This window comes from Bubalus bubalis, chromosome 11, assembly GCF_019923935.1.
Source record: "Bubalus bubalis isolate 160015118507 breed Murrah chromosome 11, NDDB_SH_1, whole genome shotgun sequence".
Lineage (NCBI taxonomy): Eukaryota > Metazoa > Chordata > Mammalia > Artiodactyla > Bovidae > Bubalus > Bubalus bubalis.
In genome coordinates this window covers 9,854,232-9,874,134 of record NC_059167.1, presented here as the reverse complement: position 1 = coordinate 9,874,134, position 19,903 = coordinate 9,854,232, and the positions used below count along the sequence as shown (strand labels likewise).

At 38.5% G+C, this 19,903-nt stretch overlaps 1 long non-coding RNA gene across 5 annotated transcripts in view; it reads left to right on the top strand.

Moving 5' to 3' along the window:
• Positions 1-2,133: 2,133 nt before the first annotated feature.
• Positions 2,134-19,903, top strand: part of LOC112587770 — an 86,580-nt gene continuing 68,810 nt past the window's right edge. Inside the window, exons 1-5 of one of the 5 annotated variants that reach the window (XR_006542592.1) lie at positions 2,134-2,589; positions 2,995-3,068; positions 3,274-3,396; positions 16,688-16,811; positions 18,070-18,219. This is a non-coding gene — a long non-coding RNA (uncharacterized LOC112587770). The remainder of the gene's footprint in view (positions 2,590-2,994; positions 3,069-3,273; positions 3,397-16,687; positions 16,812-18,069; positions 18,220-19,903) is intronic. The other 4 variants (XR_006542590.1, XR_006542593.1, XR_006542591.1 and 1 more) reach the window with 4 other exon arrangements.

The window sequence follows — 19,903 nt, the reverse complement described above, 5'->3', positions numbered from 1 at the left end:
TCCCATGGACTATAGCCTACCAGGCACCTTCGTCTATGGGGTTTTCCAGGCAAGAATACTGGAATGGGTTGTCATTTCCTTCTCCAAGGGACATTCTCAACCAGGGATCGAACCTGTGTCTCCTGCATTGGCAGGCAGATGCTTTATTTCTGAGCCACCAGGGAAGACTGTATAATATTTACATTGTATTAGGTATTATAAATAATATAACATTATTTAAAGTATACAGGAGGGCATGCATAGGTTATATTGAAATACTACACTATTTTATTATATATAAGGGATTTGAGCATCTGAGGGATTTGCTATCAGCTGGCGGTCCTGGGACCAAACCCCTAAGGATACCAAGGAATGACTGGATATGGAATTGACAGCACTGGAACATGGACTGTACATTACTATGTTTGAAGCCAACAGGGACATTCAGGTTTGGTGGTCCTGAAATATCTGCAGTTTATACAGGTGCCTCTTTAATAAAAATAATCAAAATTCATGAATCTACAATTAGATACAGAAGTGAATATTTATCTGCACAAAAAATCACAACTGTGTATATGTTTAAAAAAAGGTGATGAATATTACAAACATGAAAAATCCAGAAAAATAATGATTTTTACATTATTTAGCAGCCTGCCACTTGCCTTTCATAACTTTTTTCCTGCATGCTATCTTGATGTCTTCTTATATAATAATGTTTTATAATATCATTTTCTATTGAGAGACTAGAAATATAATTCAGGCTGTTCTCTAGAGAGGTTGATTGACACTTTTTTATATTTTTGATAATAATAAAAATACAGATATACTTCTCTGTAGAACGGCTACACATTTGTACCCTTTTAACCACAGAAATTCTGTTCAATTTTTATTTTATGTGATTCTAACCAAAAAAAAGACATGTATGGTGTTCATAATTGTGTCTTGGGTCTTAATGAATCTTTTCGTGATGGGAGAGAAGTTCTGTTTTATTTATGTATCTTTGACAGCTGAATCTACTTAAAATTTTACATGACTGATGTATAAAATTATTCACATTTTGGACATACTAGTTTCCAGAGAAGACTCTTGAGAGTCCCTTGGACTGCAAGGAGATTCAATCAGTCCATCCTAAAGGAAATCAGTCCTGAATGTTCATTGGAAGGACTGATGCTGAAGCTGAAGCTCCAATACTCTGGCCACCTGATGTGAAGAGATGACTCATTTGAAAAGACCCTGATGCTGGGAAGGATTGAGGGTGGAGGAGAAGGGGACGACAGAAGATGAAATGCTTGGATGGCATCACCGACTCAATGGACATGAGTTTGAGTAAACTTCAGGAGTTGGTGATGGACAGGGAGGCCTGGTGTGCTGCAGTCCCTGGGGTCACAAAGAGTTAGACGTGACTGAGCGACTGAACTGAACTGAGCTTCAAGAAACTTGTTTTTCCTCTAATCCCCTCATGCCACTAATCTTGGCACCACGTTCACATCATGGTAACAGTTTGGCCTGGCACCTTTGTGTCCAGTGCAGTGTGTGTTGACACAGTGGGCAGTGGGAATATTTCTGGAGGCCATTCTCATTAGGAGAGGGCTTGCAGTAACTTACCTGTCTGCAGAAGTGACTCAGAACCATATATCACATAAACCAAAACTAAAGTACCCCCAACTGAACTGCTGCTTAGGCCCTAGCTACCCAAATGTTACCCAACACAATTGGAAGTTGATTTCTGGGGACAGTAGACTCTTTGTGATCCCATGGACTATACAGTCCATGGCATTCTCCAGGCCAGAATACTGGAGTGGGTAGCCTTTCCCTTCTCCAGAGGATCTTCCCAACCCAGGGACTGAACCCAGGTCTCCCACATTGCAGGTGGATTCTTTACCAGCTGAGCCACAAGGGAAGCCCCAGAAAAAATAACAGTCTTAACCAATAGTAATTAAAGTTCCTATTTTGGCAGATTTTATGAACACACACAGATGATGTGGATATATGGTTAGGATTTCTCCCCGAGCCTTGGAAGGAGTTTGTGTAAGTGAGGGACCCTGAAGCTTTAGCTCCATTAGCTTCATGGTAAATCCAGCTCAGCTAAATGAGTGATTGCTTACCAGGCAAGATCCACTTTGGGCCAAATTCTTTGGGCAGAAGTGTGTATTCTCAAAACATGCTATTGCTTATTTGGGCTTTTTTCTGTCTGAGAAAATTCTGCCTTTGGCAGGTAGTGCTGCATAATGAGGGCTTTTCTTCCTGGTGAGACTGTTATGATTAGATGTGATAAACCTAATCATAACTTTAATAAGAAACTCCTTTCACCTTATTATTTGCCCAAGCTGTGTGTGGGGTTTTATTGGCCATAAACTGTGTTTACTAATTCCTCAGGCTCATGAACAAGAGACCCTGGCCTCTTTGGAAAGTTTCCTGGCTAAGTGCTTTCTGGGCAAGTCAACTACTGTGTTTAAATGCTCTGAAAAATCAAAAGAGGCTGTTAACTGAGGCACAAGATCGAAAGGAGCTTCCCTGGCAATATGAAGACTCACTGCTCTCATCAATGTCAACCTTATTAATTGTGCCTTAGAATGTTCCCTTCTATCTCCATCCTCCCACAGTCACTTGGTATAGTTGATCTCTTTATTGCCTTTGAGGGGTATATGTGGAGAGATTTCAAAATAGATTTCATTAGTAGCCAAGGTCTTAATAGAAAGAGATGGTGTAATTGAGGGCAGCTTAGTAAAGGGACTTACTGGCTAGGCACAGGTCAAGCCAAAGGAAAGCAATACAGAATGGTGATGTATCTCTACCTAGTGATGCAATAACAAGCTATCACATCTGTAAACTCAACGGTCAGGTAGAAAGAGCCATTACTGATACCTGGAGGAAAGTGGAAGCTGTAAAGGATGGTCAACTGGTAGAAGTGGTGACTTCTAGTGGGGGAATATTGCCAGTCTACTGCCTGGCAGCACTGAGTCAGGCGGATAGGCATTGTGACTTTCCTCTTATTTTGCCCTTTTACTTCTGCAGGTGATTCTTAATTTCAGTGAACTTGATAGCATACCAAAGGGTGAGAAAGTCCATTGATTGATAGGTCAATAAAGGTAAGCTTTCTGGGGCACAGGTGAAGGTGCTGCGGGTAGATAGTGGATTTGGAGGGGCAAAGAGAAAAATACTCAGCATAGAGGACTGTTTAAATTGGAGTCTTCCTCTATGAGATAGGCCCAAGAGGAAAAGATCTGCATATTCTTGCCATTAGAGTTAGGTTTGTATTTCTGCATAATGTTCTGAATTTCTCTTTTTTTCAAGGAAGGACTGGCTACCCAGCTGGAGGGAGTTCAGTCATCAGGTAGCCTCAAGGCATCAGCTACAACAGAGTTTGTCTCAGCTGCCAAGATCTGTCTTGCCTGAGGTCAAGTAATTCTTTCTGGGGTAGGTTTAAATTGAATAAAATTAAATAGCTCAAAATCCTTCTTTTCATATATCTATTACAAAGTGTGCTTGTTAAATATTTGTCTTAACCTTCACCACTTTTCATTACAGAAAAACTTGTTTTAGGAGTATGATATTAAACCTTTCTTTTGACTATTTTTACTGGAGCAATTCTTTCCCTGTTTGAATGGCTATAATAAAATGAATCTTTAATGAGATAGAATTATCTTCTTTCTCTATTTCAGTCAGTAATATTTTTCAAGTTCCATATACTACAGACATTACTTCTTTAGTTTCCTTGAATTGTAAGAAATATGTCAATGTTTCAGTGTTTATCTTGTTGAGAAATTCTAGTGAACAAATTTGTGTATTTTCAAGATTGAAATGGACTGAAATGATTCCCTACCCATTCTGTAATGCTTCATGTGAATTATTCAGAGAAAAACCAATCTGATTGTAGTTTTGTCTAGTCATTGAACACTTCTTATCATCACTTATAATCTGCAGTGGACATCATCATCTTGTGTCATGAGATCTATAAGCTAATGGTGATTGTTTTGTATCTACTCTGCCACTAGTTTTGAGCCATACTGATGCCTTTTTCAACTCCCTAAGAAAATTTGAGTTTTCTTATTGATTATTTTAAAAAGAGCTTTCTGAATGCTTTAATGCTGCATGTTTCTCCAGGTCCTCTCATGTATTGATAATGAGTCTAAATTGCTTTCATAGTGTGCTTTACTTCTTTAAATGCATTCTTTGACTTTTCAGTTATTTTTTTCTGGTTTGAATTTTTGCTTTATGCCTAAAGTTGGTAAATACAGAAGTGATTTGAAAGCTGGTAAACTCACTAATAATATAAAACAATATTTTGGTGCAAAAGACACATTATTGTGTTAGAGAACATTTTGCTTTATTATGTGAAATAAGAGAAGTCAATGAAAATGATTTAGTAAAAAGAGGTTTTAAAGGATTCAAATACTAAGTTAAAAAGCAAGCACATTATAATACTATTTATGTACAGTTTTTAAAATTGTAAGCAATGCTCTATGTTTTTTTGGTATACATACAAACATAAATATATGTTTGTATGTATACCAAAAAAAGAAAGAAGAAAGAAGATTTTTCTTCAAGAAAATCAGAGATACCAAAGGAACATTTCATGCAAAGATGAGCTCGATAAAGGACAGAAATGGTATGGACCTAACAGAAGCAGAAGATATTAAGAAGAGATGGCAAGAATACACAGAAGAACTGTACAAAAAAGATCTTCACGACCCAGATAATCACGATGGTGTGATCACTGACCTAGAGCCGGACATCCTGGAATGGGAAGTCAAGTGGGCTTTAGAAAGCATCACTACGAACAAAGCTAGTGGAGGTGATGGAATTCCAGTTGAGCTATTCCAAATCCTGAAAGATGATGCTGTGAAAGCGCTGCACTCAATATGCCAGCAAATTTGGAAAACTCAGCAGTGGCCACAGGACTGGAAAAGGTCAGTTTTCATTCCAATCCCAAAGAAAGACAATGCCAAAGAATGCTCAAACTACCGCACAATTGCACTCATCTCACACGCTAGTAAAGTAATCCTCAAAATTCTCCAAGCCAGGCTTCAGCAATATGTGAACCGTGAACTTCCTGATGTTCAAGCTGATTTTAGAAAAGGCAGAGGAACCAGAGATCAAATTGCCAACATCCGCTGGATCATGGAAAAAGCAAGAGAGTTCCAGAAAAACATCTATTTCTGCTTTATTGACTATGCCAAAGCCTTTGACTGTGTGGATCACAAAAAACTGTGGAAAATTCTTCAAGAGATGGGAATACCAGACCACCTGACCTGCCTCTTGAGAAATCTGTATGCAGGTCAGGAAGCAACAGTTAGAACTGGACATGGAACAACAGACTGGTTCCAAACAGGAAAAGGAGTACGTCAAGGCTGTATATTGTCACCCTGCTTATTTAACTTATATGCAGAGTACATTATGAGAAGCGCTGGACTGAAAGAAACACAAACTGGAATCAAGATTGCCGGGAGAAATATCAATAACCTCAGATATGCAGATGACACCACCCTTATGGCAGAAAGTGAAGAGGAACTCAAAAGCCTCTTGATGAAAGTGAAAGTGGAGAGTGAAAAAGTGGGCTTAAAGCTCAACATTCAGAAAATGAAGATCATGGCATCCGGTCCCATCACTTCATGGGAAATAGATGGGGAAACAGTGTCAGACTTTATTTTTCTGGGCTCCAACATCACTACAGATGGTGACTGCAGCCATGAAATTAAAAGACGCTTACTCCTTGGAAGGGAAGTTATGACCAACCTAGATAGCATATTCAAAAGCAGAGACATTACTTTGCCAACAAAGGTTCGTCTAGTCAAGGCTATGGTTTTTCCTGTGGTCATGTATGGATGTGAGAGTTGGACTGTGAAGAAGGCTGAGCACCGAAGAATTGATGCTTTTGAACTGTGGTGTTGGAGAAGACTCTTGAGAGTCCCTTGGACTGCAAGGAGATCCAACCAGTCCATTCTGAAGGAGATCAGTCCTGGGTGTTCTTTGGAAGGAATGATGCTAAAGCTGAAACTCCAGTACTTTGGCCACCTCATGCGAAGAGTTGACTCATTGGAAAAGACTCTGATGCTGGGAGGGATAGGGGGCAGGAGGAGAAGGGGATGACAGAGGATGAGATGGCTGGATGTCATCACTGACTCGATGGACCTGAGTCTGAGTGAACTCTGGGAGTTGATGATGGACAGGGAGGCCTGGTGTGCTGTGATTCATGGGGTTGCAAAGAGTTGGACACGACTGAGCGACTGATCTGATCTGATATATATATATGCCCCAAACATAATTATATATGTAGTTGTAGTAATTGTATAAGTGCATACATGGGTATGAGAAGCATTGAATCTAAAAAAGTTACTTTTAGGCTAGAAAGAGTAATAGAATTATAAGTGGATACACAGAAATATTCAGTTGTTTTATATTTTCTGTCTCTTTTTCTGTCAAGCTTTAATCCAGCCATTTTCTTGTGTATCTTCTTGGTTACTAATTCTCTCTTTAGCTGTATCTAATTTTCTCTTGCACTTGTTTATTGAGTTCTGTTTCCATTACTTTATTTCTAGTTCCAAGATTTCCATTTTATGGTAGTTTGCAGCTTTCTGCTGAAATTCTTCATCTAATTGTCTGATTTCTGCCATGAACTTGGAAAGACCTAAGGTTTTGCCCCATTTGCAAGCTAACAAGGTAGTGTGCCATAGTCGTATGGATCCTCATAGAATACACGAGACTCTTGGGCCATGGAAGTAAGTCACTGTTAAATACCGTGTAGCAAGAGGCATGTGTTTCATGGTTGCATTGTTCCCCTTGCTCTTCATGTCCCACAGAGGCGCTGAGGAGCAATTTAGCTGGATATTGACATGCAGTGACTTTATGTCATAACCAGGGATCTCCAACTTCAGAAATTCAAGCCTTTTATAATGGACTTCAGACAAGTCTTCCCATTCTCCCTGGAGGGAGATATTATTTTTAATATACTGCATTGTAAGCAAACCTTCCTGCTGCTTCAGAGAAAGAAACGTTTACTCTCTTCCAAGGCTGTTTGCTACATAAATACCTTTTATAAGATCAGAACCAAGCTTTTAGTATTTTCCTTGCAAGATGGTGGAAATTCAAGAGACCCATATAAAACTGTATTCTAATATTTTCTAAATTAAATCACTTATTTAAAAATACTTTGAGTATCTGCATCTTTCCCGCCCATCTTTTTATTGTATTTTTTATGCCCTTGGGTTTTTGTCCATTACCAGTTTTCTTTGGTCATAGGAGGTGATCAAGAAGTAAAAGTTTTGGTTTTATGTCACTGATTTTTAGGGTTGTTTATTATTGCAGCATAGCCTGGCCTATTCTGGATGATTCAGAATATTGGGTTTCCCTGGTAGCTTGGATGGTAAAGCATCTGCCTACAATGTGGAAGACTTGGGTTCGATCCCTGGGTCAGGAAGATCCCCTGGAGAATATTATTTTCATTATTATTCCTGTTATTATTATTAGCACACTCTCAATGAGTTCTTCCAGAAACAAAACTGAAATGTAGAATACTTCTTGATTCAAATAGAAAAGTTTCCACATGCTTCAATAAATAATACTTCTAGTCCTACTTTCTACCTTTTACTTACTCCTTCTCCAGGAAGTAAGAGACATATTTTGATTGCTGACATCAGATAAAGGGTTTATAAACTTTCATCCTATCTGCCTTCTCTTTTTGCAAAGCATCCTGATCTCAGGACAGGCGTGTTTTGCTTTTCTTACGGCCATGGTTCCTAAGAGTACCAGTCTGTTGTTGTCCAGTGCTCTGATACAACAGGTTGTTGTTGTTTAGTCACTAAGTCACGTCCGACTCTTTGTGACCCCATGCACTGTAGCCCGCTAGGTTCCTCTGTCCATGGGATTTCCCAGGGAAGAATACCAGAGTGGGTTGCCATTTTCTCCTCCAGATACAACAGGTAGGCATGCTTCATTCTAGGAAGAAAACAGTGGGAAGCCAAAATGTGGCAACAGATAGAATTCTCTAATCCAATATGCTGACGCCCAAAGATATTTTCATACTTCATCTGTGTGTATTTTCTGTTTTTTAATTGGTTACATGTGGTGGTATAGGGGGGTGTGATTGTTCACCCCCAGTCCCAACATATAGGTTCATAAAAGCCCAGGTTTGTGAATCCATCATTTGCTTATAGTTCTTCTCCATTTGCGGGCCATTTTGTATGTTACTCCATGGAGATTAATGCAAACAAAAAGAGGACTAGAGAATAGTAAAGTCACATTTAGAAGCAGTTACTAAGTGTAATACATTAACTGACTCATTTTTGTAACTGCCTTCATCTCCTGTAGCCTTATTCATACTAGGGTTTCACCAAAATGACAACCACAAATCAAAGACCTCTGGAAGCTGCTGGTGAGTCATCAACAGCACAAATGTCGACTCCACAGATGCTGAGAGTCAACTGTGTGTGTGTGCGCTAGTGTGTTAGGCCAGTGCAGAAATGACATGTAATCCCCTTAACCTCCTAATTAAGAGTTGGAGGAATTCAGGCCAGAGCATGGGGTTCACTCTTTTTTTTACCAGAGGGCCTCTCTCTTCAGTTTTTCTTTTTTTGAGAACCACAGACATTTATTTTATTGCCTCTCTCCTCTGCTGTGCAGTTTTTCCCTGGGCTACGAATGGAATTACTAACATTGCTTGTTCCATACTCTGAAAATCGCTGTCAGGTGTGAATTAAATGTTTTATTTGAAGGTTTGAGCTCCTTCTCATCAGCCACAATGGGAATTTTTATGGAATAGTGCTCGTTGGCACTAATATAGCTCTCTTCCTCTTAGCCTTGCTGAGTGCTTTGTAAATGTTCTTTCTCTGCTATCTACATTTCAATGACTCCTATCACCCCTCCATCTAGGATCACTGACAGAAGCTTTGTATTAACTCCCTCAACTTTTTCAGAGTTGCTTTCCCGTTCATTGCAAGTGGCAAACATTTGAATAATTGTTTCTTGGTACCTACATAAAGGAATAAGGCAACTTTGATGATCTTCTAGCAAAATATTGTGAATTCAGAATTTAGGAGGGGGGCTAAGGCAAAATGTTTTCCCCTGGAGCTGACAGAGTGAAGAGAAAAAGTAATGTTAACAGCAGGCTCAGAACATGCAAGCAATCAATTATCTTCTGCCCCAAGACCACCAAAACTTTTCTTGATCTTAAAAAGATCACAACTTGGGACTGTAAGTTATTTTACATTCCCATTGAGTATTCACATCATAACTATTTTCTAGTCATTTATGTTTGAGTTGGAAGGAACGGTAAACTCCATAATCACTAATAATCTAGCCAAATAATTCCATGGATGAAGCACTGAGGTTCAGAGAGATCCACTGTCTCATTTAAGGTCAAGCCCAAAGCTAATTTGGCTTCCCTTGAGGCTCAGGTGGTAAAGAATCCACTGCAATGCATGAGACTTGGGTTTGATCCCTGTGTTGGGAAGATCCTGTGGAGAAGGGAAAGGCTACCCACTCCAGTATTCTGGCCTAGAGAATTCCATGGACTCTATAGTCAGACACGACTGAGCGACTTTCACTTTCACAAAGCTGATTAATGCAACGCTGAGTCACTGGACTTTTCAATTCTCTTTATTCTCCCAATCTCATACCAATTCCTTCTCCTTTTTATTCTCTTCCAGCTCTTCCTCCTCCTCCTCCCTCTAAAGGTATAGCTAAATCTTTATCACATGGACAAGAATTATTTTTTGAAAATGAGGAAAATAAATATACTGAATAATATATAAATATACTAGCAGTCCATGGGGTTGCAAAGAGTCGGACACGACTGAGTGACTGAATTGAACTAACTAGAAGCAAAACAGACTGGACTCTATTTCTTGTCATTGATGGTAGTTTTACTTGCACATTCTGTGTTATTTAAATTTTATCTTATGTCACGGGGCTTTGCTTCACTAATTAAGGTTTCTGTAAAAACATAGGTTTTCATATGAATATAAAGCCTAAAATGGGCAATATCTTGAAATAGGAACTTTAGGAAAAATGGTTTCAGAGTAAAGTAAAGTAATCATGTAGATTACTTTCTTTAATGAATGGTCATCCTCATATTTTATTCACCAGCATTTTTTTTTTAACCTTTTTAGTTTCAAGCCTTCCTTTACAGTTTGGATTATTTACAAATATTTTTATTTTTAAAATCCCATGGAATAAGTACCAGTATATGTTGTCAGCTAAGATGGCAAAAATCCAAGAAAATAAACCTGTTGGCCTGTATATTGAAGGAGATCAGAGATGTACACTTTGAACTGTCTTTCCATAGTGGTTCCTTCTTACTCCTGTGTGATTTATATAGCCCTCAATTACCAGTTAGCACCTGTACCACAGAATCATACAGTGTTAGTGCTGGCAAAGTACTAAGAGTTCTAAAAACTTTCATTGCATTGCTGATATGCATTCATATGAAATGACATATCCAAGGTCACCTTGAAATTATTGACTTACTTTGGATATAAAGACATTGTTCTTTACCTTCTGGAAAGATGGAATTTCAGTATAAGAAAGATCTTTATGGCAATTTGGCCTTGGAGAATTTCAATGGAGTAGAAAATTCTGAATTATGATTCCCAACAGTTTTAACTTGTCCACAGTCGGCATGCTCATTAAGGTAGAATCTTTCTGGGAGTACTTATATCATTGTGTTTTCTTTTATTTTTTAACTTAAATTGAATTTTAGAGTATGGGTATGCTTGGTAGCTGCCTTCATTTGTAGAAAAAATTTTTCTGCCAACCAAACACACTGCCTTAGGAGAAAAAGAGAAAGGGCAAAAGTAACTCCAAAGACATGGGCCTGTTTAAACAAAGCCGAGATTTGGCCAAGGGCCACGAAGCTGCCTTGCCAAACTCGTTAAATTCTCTCCTGCCTGCCCCAGTCACCAGCAAGTTAAGAGGCTGTTTTGTTGTCCTCATTTCTCTTGGGCATCAGAATTTTAGAATGTTCTTCCCCTAAAATGACAGTCATGTTTGCCATGCTTAGTTTGGCTTTCTTTTGATGGCTGTGTAGCACTTCTCAGACATTATTGTATATAATTCTGTAAGTTTGACAGGGAGTTAGAGTTTAAAAAGCCTTTATGAAATCAATTTGAGTGTAGTTAAATTATACTGTGTCCCACAACAACATAAAAGTTTAGATAGATTTTAAATTTCCATTCTTTTTTTCAAAATCATGTTAAGAGTTTCCTTTGTCTTCATTTCTTCCCACCCACCTCAATTTACACTCAAAGAAACAGAGGCAAGGACGTGGCAGGAGTCTTAGTCAAAGTCAAGGAAGGCAGAGAAAGAGCTAGAAACCTAAGAGGCAGCAGTTAACACAGTACTTGAAAATAAAATTGATTTGTTGAAGAATGAATGAATCTTCAGTTATTACTTTCTTTTTTTCATTCCACCATGGTTTCTTACCTATCAGGTCTTTCATCCCAAGCCCTCATCTCCTCCCTTTCAGATTACCCTCTTGAGGTCAGTTCTGGGTGACCTGCACTCAAGTGGGGACACTTGAGTCTCATTCACCAGGGCAGTCCCCTGATCTGTGTCTTTCCATATGGCTTGACCGGGGGCTTCAGTCAGTGCATTAATTTGGGATTGCTGAGAGTACAACTCCCTTATCTTCTTGTTTCTTTTAAGACAGACATTTTTAATCAGGCGCCTAATTTGGTCCTGGGAGATCTCACTCTGTTTTAATAATACATGTGACAAAATTTACCTCTTTGCTTTCAAAGTTGTTAATTACGGAGTGCATTTGAAATGAGCTATTACAGCCAAGAAATCATCCCTTTTGGGTGCTTCCAGGCTTTAATGCTGAGAAGTAGTAATAAACAAGGAAGGGTTTTAGATGAAACACCTCTCCATGTGGACAGTGGGTTTTGAGGGGGACCAGGCAGGGTGGTCATGAAGACTTTCTGGTAACGGGCTTATATCAAATTGTGATCAGGTTATGCAGGTGCTACATAACCCAGAGGGCTTAACCTGATTTCAGAGCAGATGGAAGAAGAACAGATGTAGGCAAGGAGGCCTTCAGGCAGAGAAGTGAGTTAGGTGGTTGAACGCTTTAAGGAAGTAGAATCAGACGCTTCAGGAGAAGATAGCTATTTATGCCTTCTACAGCAGTGTAACCAATTGCAAATCACTCCAGGGATTTGGTGATCTTTGTGGTGTGTTCTTGAACTCACATAGGTTATAAGTTCTTATGATCACTAAAGCTATTCCTTCTTACTCAATAAATTAGCAGTAGTTTTCTGTGTGATTTGTTACAGGTCTTCTGGTTTTCAGATATACAAATGCCTTTTAAATACTTACATAGTTACAAAGATTTAAACAATCATCTAAATTACTGTGCCTTAAAAGCAGCAGAATTCAGCTAACCCACTTGCACATGTTAGCCTCAAAAGATGAATTGAGTGGCTTAGTTCCAGAGCTTCGTCCATTATTTTCCCATTACCTGAAATGATTACTGGGCTTTGCAAATGACTTCAGGCGCCATGTGAAATATTTATTTTAACCCTCTATGGAACAGTGTCCTGGAAAATATGATTGCTCAGGAGTTGAAGTATGGAATATGAGTTCATGAGGTGGACATTTTATGTTGTCTACTCAAAGGCATGCTTACTTTTGTACCAAGAATACTATTTAAAACAGAGCTAAGAAAAGCTTCCTACTTTGTTTTATGAGAAAAGCCAGGGATTTTGCTTTTTATAAACCACAGACTGAGTCCAGATTTACCAGGCATTATAAAAGCCTTTGGGGAACAGTCTGAGTGGATCAGTGCAATATGGTCATGTCTTTGTACCTATCAACAACCAAAAAAAGTAGGTTAATTTTTAAAGTACATGGGTGATGTTAATTTTCCTTCTGGGAACTGACCTAATAAGAGAAATGCTGCCAGTAGAAACCAGGTATCTTTCCAGCATCATAAGGCTGCAATAGAAAAACTATGAAATTGGTTACCATTGGGCTAGACATGAAGATTGAGAACTGTCACACCTGTACTATGTAAAGAGAAACTATGGCGACTGCAAATGGCTGCACACGTGGATGATTCACTTAACAGCTTTGCCATCAGTTTCCTGTTTATCAAATGAGAAGTTGGAAAGTGACAATGAGCCCTTCCCTTTGGGATATCTTTATGGTTCAGATGAGAGGATGCAGCATAGAATAAGAAAGAGATCTCTACTCAGGGTTTTAGGAGACTGATAATAACTGTTGCTCTGCTGCTAAATCATTGCTACTGCTTTTGGACATTTAAAGGATTTCCAGTTTTGTTTTTTTTTAAAACAATGTTATACTAAGTATTTCTTGCACACGACTCATATTATTTGGAATAAATTCTCAAGTCTATGTCAAAAGTACTCACTTATAAGACTTTTATTATCAGAACAAACCACAAAAATAAGTTCTTAAAAGATCAGCATTTCTGTTTCATTACCAATTCCCCTCAAAATGGCTATTATACTAAAATTGATTAGTATATGATTTTTGAAAATAACAAAAGAAATGAGTATACATGTATATATATATGCAAAATGTCTCCCTTTTCTCTCTTTCTGACAGTCTATTCCCTGGAATAACTTGAATTATCTCACCTTATTTATGAGAGCTTTCAGCTTTTGGTTTAGTTCAGTTCAGTTGCTCAGTCGTGTCTGACTCTTTGCGACCCCATGAATCACAGCACGCCAGGCCTCCCTGTCCATCACCAACTCCCGGAGTTCACTCAGACTCATGTTCATAGTGTTGGTGACACCATTCAGCCATCTCATCCTCTGTCGTCCCCTTCTCCTCCTGCCCCCAATCCCTCCAAGCATCAGAGTCTTTTCCAATGAGTCAACTCTTCGCATGAGGTGGCCAAAGTACTGGAGTTTCAGCTTCAGCATCAGTCCTTGCAATGAACACCCAAGGTTGATCTCCTTTAGGATGGACTGGTTGGATCTCCTTGCAGTCCAAGGGACTCTCAAGAGTCTTCTCCAACACCACAGTTGGGTAGCCCCTTTGTAATACATCAGTGACAGACTCTGGTCATGTCTGAATGCAATAGGAATGTCTATCCTGTTCCCCAAACTCCAGCATCTCAATCACTCCTAATTTAGAGGGAAAAAAGTCTCTCCAGAAAAATCTAAGCCTTCTGAGTTATCTTTATATCAAAGATACATATTTGTATATATCTTTATATATATGTGCGTCTCTCTCTCTCTCCACACACACACACACACACACACACACACACACACAGAGTTATTGTTGTTGTTGTTTAGTCACTGAGTCACGTCCAACTCTTTTGTGACCCCATGGACTCTAGCCCACCAGGCTCATCCGTCCTTGGGATTTCCCAGGCAAGAATACTGGAGTGGGTTGCCGTTTTATTTTCCAGAGTATATTCCTGACCCAGGGATTGAATCCAGGTCTGCAGCATTGCTGGCAGATTCTTTACCACTGAGCCACCAGGGAAGCATTTTATATATATGTACGTATATATATACCTTAAGGCTTATTTCTATAACATATTTCCAGATCCCAGTCTAAACTTTCTACTGCCTGAACTGTATATAATTTTTTTTCAAAATCATATAAGCCATGTTCATTATTAGAATTGGAACAAAAGAAGTTAAATAGCCTACCCATCATTACACAGGTCTTAATTAATGAAAGTAGAGAGTTCTGGATTGAGGGATGTATGTGGGATGTTTTTAGGGTGGCAAAAAAATGGAAGGGTGGGGGCTTCCCAGCTGGGGCTAGTGGTAAAGAATCCACTTGCTAGTGAAGGAGATGCAAGAGACCAAGGTTTGATCCCTGGGTAGGGAGGATCCCCTGGAGAAGGGAAAGGTTACTCACTCCAGTATTCTTGCCTGGAGAGTCCCCCATGGACAAAAGAGCCTGGTGGGGTACACTCCACGGGGTTGTAAAGAGTTCGACACAACTGAGCGCACACTCAAATGTGGCATGCAAAGAAGGAAAATACTGAGTAGCTTATTTATAAAAAAATTAAATACACTTTAGACTTATGTATGTTCTGAGCCTGTTGTTTATGAGACTCATGGTAACCTGTGAAAGCCACTTTACCTCTCAGGATTTCTGTTTTCTCAAACTATAAAATTAAAACTAAAAAACCTTAGATCAAACAAAACCATCATTTTCTACACTAAAGCATTTTCTATAGGTCATAACAATGGTCTGTTGAAAGCACTCTTGTATTTGAGAGAGTTATTGCAAATCAAGGAAACATCAAGATTTTTATCTTTGTTCATTTTTGTTAATTTCAACAATCCAAAGATAGCAAACTGAGTTTTATTTTCAGAGTTGTATAACCAGGCCAAGATTTAAATGCAGTGCTGAAGAATAAAATATCAGTTTACACTATTGAATTTGGGTCCTGTGGTAGAAATTATTATACTTCATTGGGCAGAAAGGGAGGTTTGTTCTCAGGCAAATGTTGGAATTTCCTCAGTCAAAATAAATTTAACAGATTTTCCCCAATGTCAGAGGAGTCTATAGTAGAGTTGTGAAGTGTTTTAGACGAATCATCAGAAAGTCTTATTTCCTAGATTTATTCTCCAAAAATGCATAATACATTGATTTTGATCTCAAGGAGTTCAGTAGTGCTAGAGGCAAATATATCTGTGATAATTATAGAACACTGTGTAATAGAAGGCAACACAATAGAGATAGGATTAACATATAAAGAATCAAGGGGTCCTATCTATCCCAACCTTGGGAGGGGAAGAGCAGTCAGAAAAACTTTCTAGGGAAAACAACATCTAGAAATACTAGCTGATTTGCCAAAGCTCATACTGCTAATTAGTAGCAGAAGAAGCCCAAGAATTCTACAGTCTGTCTTTCCTGAGTGTCTATATTCTTAATCCACTTTAAGGAAGTTGAAATGGAAGACTCTTAGATGATATGGTATTCTTTCCTACTATATGCTTGTATAGTTACCCTGAATGTTCCTAAATATACTTAACATTTATCTGCACGTAGGGAAATATAAATATCTCTGGGATAATAATTGGCCTGTTCTTTTATTGTCAGAACTTTTCTGTCTTTTGCTAAATGCTGTTTATTGATTTGGTGTTGTTCATGTGACTTCCTCTGATGAGCACCGCATTGTCCTGGTCTTAGGGAAGGTGTTAACATTCCTTTGCTTTCTCACACTTCACATATCAGATGGGATGGTCTGAAAGGATAGAGATAAAAGCAATGTGTAATTATTTGCTGCTAACAATAGTCAGAACCTGTTAGGTGATCTTATTACTAGTTCTTATAGAACCATACTTAGGAAGGTAAGTCCATTGTTTTTTTAAAGGCATTAAATGTCAAAGAACCAGATTTTCCTCTTTCATGGTCTAGTCTGAACTATATCTCTCAGCCTAGAAAATTCATCAGGTCCTTAAGGGAAAAAGTAATTCTTTACTTATTTGTTTCCTATCTCTCAAGAGTACCTAGCACATAGATGAAACAATATATTTGTATTGATTGTATGGGTTGGTGAATGAATGAACATAGAATTATGTAGAATTATGCAGCCATTCTCTTGACATGGCCTCCTGGTGGATGGCCTATACTTGCCTGCCTCATGACTTTGAACTTAGACATATGACTTATTTTGGTCAGTGCGGTATTAGTAGATTTAACACAACAGGAGGCTTGAAAGGCATTTGTATGGAGTGGCTTGACCCTTTTGTCCTTCTTCTATCACCACAAAAAGGACAGGCCCAGGTAGTTGCTGCCCTTTCAGTTTGGGACACAGAGTGAGAGACACAGAGCACGCCTTGATCCTGTCTTGCAGCCTGGAGTCCAGTTCAGCTGAACCCAAAAGGACCCAGAAACTTGTGAGTGAGAAACAGAAATATTTGTTTGTGTAAAACAAATAGTTATGTGTTGTTATTGAAGAAGTATTATGGCAATAGGTGATAGATAAGAACATATGATTGATGCCTCGGTATTTCTGAAAGCTGAACTCACCAGTGGCTCCCACCAGCTGGGTCATGTACGTACAGAGAGTCGGTTGTCTTTGTTTCCGTATTTGTGTGTTGGTTTTGTCCATTATTCTGCTTATGCAATTTACTTTATGTGATAGTAGCCAATGAACGTTAGAGAACTTATTTTCTATAAAGCAAAGGTGAAAGCTTTTTTAAAGACTTGATAAAGGCAAATTGTTTAAAATAATTGAAGTCAAATTAGGTGTTGGTAAGAGCTTTTTAAAAGACTGGAGAAAAATAAATATTGAGGAGGATGTCAAATTCAGATTTCTCTTGAGTTGCTTAAGTTCTCATTTTCTCTTTAGTGAAATTAGAACTGGGAATTTTGGTTGATGTAGTACATGTGGTTTTATACGAGAAAGGTGAGCTAAATTTTTAATTACTGGAGACAGTCTCAAAGACAAAGTCTTGAACTTTAGTAAAAGATAGCTGAATGAATATTTATTTATGTGTTCAAGGTAAAACAAAATGCTCAATCTGTGTTTGTATAAATTTTTATGATCTTTTAAACCAGTTTTTTTTTTATTGCCTGAGCAAAAATCATCTCAATATCTTTTTATTAAGCATACCATAAATGGCATAGTGCACTAAAAATTCTTTTCCTTCCTTCCTTTGTAAATATTATAAAGTTTTAGTATATATTGCAAGTAGCAATATTAGAATAGCCTGTTTCACAGTGAATATGTGAAGAATAAACTTTCCTTTACAGCTGCCGTTCCTCTTTTCACATTTCCATCCTGTTCTGGTTTATAGACTTTCAGTTTGGTTAATAACCTCAAAGGGCTTCCCCGGTGGCTCACTGGTAAAGAATCTGCTTGCAGTGCAGTAGACCTGCGTTCAGTCCCTGGATCGGAAGATCCCCTGGAGAAAGAAATGGCCACCCACTCCAGTATTCTTGCCTGGAAAATTCCATGGACAGAGGAGCCTGACGGGCTATATAGAAGCCTGACAGGTCACATAGAGTCAGACACGACTGAGCTACTAACAACAGGAAGACATTCCTTAGTGCAGATCACAGTTTTCATTTTTTCTGTCTTCACAGCTGTTGACTGAGTTTCAGGAATGCTGAGTGCTTCTGGGTATCTGAACATTTTTTTTTGTTCCCCAGAAATCACCCCAGAATCACCTTGATTTGAACAGATCTGCGAATAGAAAAGAAAATTCATCCACAGTTTTCTTGTTTTCACCTGGCTTTTTGGTTGCCACCAGATGGAACCACCACATACATTATTTACCTGAAAACCTACATCTTTGCAAGGTATGCATGAAACAGAGCCAATTATGAGGAAAAAATCACTAACATTTTCCATGCATCTGGACTTGGCTTGAGGTTTGGGAGGACTTGGATTCACTTCAGGTTTTTAAAGAAAATATTGCATGTATTGATTGATGAAATATGCTGCTGGTTGTGGTTTTTGAGATGCTGATGGTCACCTCCTTGGAACCATTCTGAGATGAATGGTTTGTGGCATTATAGGATCAAAAATCAATCTATAGGTGATGACATTCAATCACCACTGACTAGGGTTGGAGTTGAAACGAGCACTCTGATTGGAAAGCAAGCTTTGCACCGCATTACCCATAAGTCAGTTGCTTGGAGTGTAGGGACTAACTACACAAAGAAATCCAAGAGCCACTCAACACTAGCTCACCAACAGTTTGGGACACATGTGAGTAATTTTTAAAGAAAGGGAATTCTGGCTCAGATATTTGGGTTATTCCAGTTTTAAGACTGTCAGTTCTCACCTGGACAGAAAAGTTAGACAAGAGGGGCTTGGCTTTAATAAAGTACACAGACTGCAGATAGTTTTTAATATGATGAGGTTAAAATAGGCCCATAAACCAACATATTCAGAGATATTGGAACATAGCAAAAGAAAGTTAGGTGGTGGCTTTCTGAGAAAGTGAATATATTGTTCCACTTTGAGAGATTATTTTTTCATTAGGCCTTCTTCATGTTTTGAGAGAAGCAGGGAATTGAACTAATTGGTTTTAGGTAAAAATGAAGAAATTCTTGGCTGTGTGGTATGAAAAATATGACATGAAAACAAGTGAGTATGACATTTAAAAGCATGCATGGGCCAATTCTAAAATAGCAGGCTGCTAAAAAACCTGGAATACTTAAAGCTTTTGTTGTTCTTATTTAATTAATAAACCAGCATCAGGCAATGTATCCAGGAGATTGTTTAATATTTCTGATACAGACTGTGTAAATGTTGGGGAGGAGATGTTTTCTTCCTCTTCCCATTTTAGGTTCGTTGGCTGGGGTCATGAAAGATAGACTGACAAACTCAGAGTAACAAAGAACAGCAAATAGTTTATTAATGTATGCAGTGTACATCCTCATGGGAAAACTTCAGTGGCAAGTAATTTAAAGAGGTGGTTAGAACTTGGGCTTATATAGCATCTTAACAAAGAATTGCAAATTCATAGAGAATTGATAAGACAAAGGGCAGGGTTTGAGGCTTCCAAGAGCAGTAAACAATGGAAAGATAAATGTAGGGAAGCTCATGGACATTAAGGACGAGGTGGTAACATTTACTATATAGTTTCCTCTGGTTCTGTCTCTCAGATGATATGTGTCTAGAGTTTTCTCCAGCGATTAACTCCTCCCCTTTTTGGTAGAGAAGAGAGAGGGAGACCCTTTAAAAATTTAAGTTCTGTTTTTAGGCAAATGGTAGGACAAAGAACTTGTATTAATATCTGATGCTTGTCAACTGCCTTTCGCTCAAAATAATTCTTACACTAAAGTGGCAGATTTGGGGGTAGCATGTTCTGCCACCCTTTATCAAACAAAATTTTGTTTAAGGATATCTATAGGACAACAAAAAACAACCAAGATGAGAGAGCCATGATACAATGGAAAAGCTGCTGGGATGGGGAAAGACTTCTGATTCCAGGCTATAGCACTTCATAAACTTGAGATCTTTGAGAAAATATTT